This window comes from Camelus bactrianus, chromosome X (genome assembly GCF_048773025.1).
Source record: "Camelus bactrianus isolate YW-2024 breed Bactrian camel chromosome X, ASM4877302v1, whole genome shotgun sequence".
In the NCBI taxonomy this organism is placed as follows: Eukaryota; Metazoa; Chordata; class Mammalia; order Artiodactyla; family Camelidae; genus Camelus; species Camelus bactrianus.
In genome coordinates, this window is record NC_133575.1 from 77895359 (window position 1) to 77897099 (window position 1741).

The window sequence follows — 1741 nt, forward strand, 5'->3', positions numbered from 1 at the left end:
GCTAACATTTCCAATGTCACTGAATTAATCTTTTCTCTAGCTTTTAAGGGTAGCAGGTTTTTGTTTTGATTTTTCCCCAAGAGGTTCCACATTCAGTTCATATTGTCACTTTCTTCAGTTACTTAATTTTGACACTCCCCTCTAGATAAACAAATAAATAAATCCATCTCAAACACAGCCTAGAAAGGAGTTAGGCTCTGAGAGATGAAGAGCACTTTGACTTGCAGAAATGGTGGGTGTGGTAGTTGTGGTGGTGTGTGTGGGTGTATATGTGGCAGAGGAAAGTGCAAATAAGAAGTGAAAAAAACTGTTTCCCTCAGAGCAGGCAGTGGCAGCAGTTTGTGCAGCCATGGCCAAGCTTAAGGCTTGAGATCTTGGCGGCAAGAAGATGGAGGTGCTGAAACAGCTGGGTGACCTGAAGGCGGAGCTGTCCTAGCTGGAGGTCACCAAAGTGACAGGTGGTACAGCATCCAAGCTCTCCAAGATCCTAGTTGTTTGCAAATCTATTACCCACGTCCTCACTGTGGGCACTCAGAAAGGGAACCTCCGGAAATTCTACAAGGGCAAGGAGTACAAGCCTATGGATCTATAGCTCAGGAAAACACATGCACCTGGTTTAACAAGCACAAGCAGAGGCTGAAGACCAAGAAGCAGCAGCAGAAGAAACAGCTGTACCTGCTGCTAAAGTTCATGGTCAAAGTCTGAGCATCACAGCATCAATAAAGCACAAACAAACTGGCAAAAAAAAAAAAAAAAGTTAAAAGAGTGAAAGTGAAATGGCACAGGAAACAAGGACAGAAAACCCTGGTTAGTTATTTTGTTTGTTACAGCTTTTTTTTTTTTTTTAATATACTCTATCCCATCTAGAGATTCCCTTGAAGAGAGGCTCTGTGTTTCTCCATCAGTGCTATAGGAAAGAAAAGATTCAATAAATGGTATTCTAATTGAACATCAAAGCAAGACAGTGCTTTTTTCGAACCCTGAAGAGAAGGATTTAGATCCCTGCTTTACTTGAAAGAAAGTATGTATTTCCCATTTCTGTAGTACATTATGTAAATCTTAGTGAAACTTAAAGTACCAGTTGAATACTGGTGACAGTATTCCTTTAAAAGGAACTCCTTCTTGTGCAGTCACAAAGGACAGGATAATTAAAACTCCTTGCAGAGTTTAGTTCTTCGACCTCTCATTAGTTTCAGCATTATAAATTGCCATTTGTTAGCAGCCTAATTTGATTATTAGCCCCTCTGAGCTTACAGCACGCGTTCTTTAGAATGGACTCTGCATGACTCAGAAAGCATGCTGCTACTGCATACCCGAGATGGAAAACGGAGGAGCCAATTGCCTTGCTCCTGTGTGTTCACAAGTTAGTCATACTAAAATGGTTAAGTGAAGGGAAAGCAGCCCTTTCCAACATCCACAGCTATGAGTTTGATAAAAGAAACTCAATGGGCAGTATGACTAGTTCATTCTAGAAGCAGCTTTATGAAGTGTCATGGAGGGAGGAGGAGAAAGAGGGAATTTTGGTCCCTATGGTTTTATCATTGTAAAAAGATTGGTATGTCATATCATCTTTTGTCATCCTGCATCATGAAATAAAAACTGACTTACTTCCTCAAGGTATTTCAACAAATGATTACAGAAACGTAGAGCTGGGGACTACTAGCACACTCATTCTTTGCCTCTCTGGGTAGGTATTCTCATCTGAGTATTTTAATTAATTCCTCAGTATTGCTACTAGGAG

The 1741-nt window shown here is 40.6% G+C and overlaps 1 pseudogene; it reads left to right on the top strand.

Moving 5' to 3' along the window:
- The first annotated feature begins 349 nt into the window (after positions 1-349).
- LOC123615696 (large ribosomal subunit protein uL29 pseudogene) lies at positions 350-705 on the top strand (annotated as a pseudogene).
- The last annotated feature ends 1036 nt before the right edge of the window (positions 706-1741 follow it).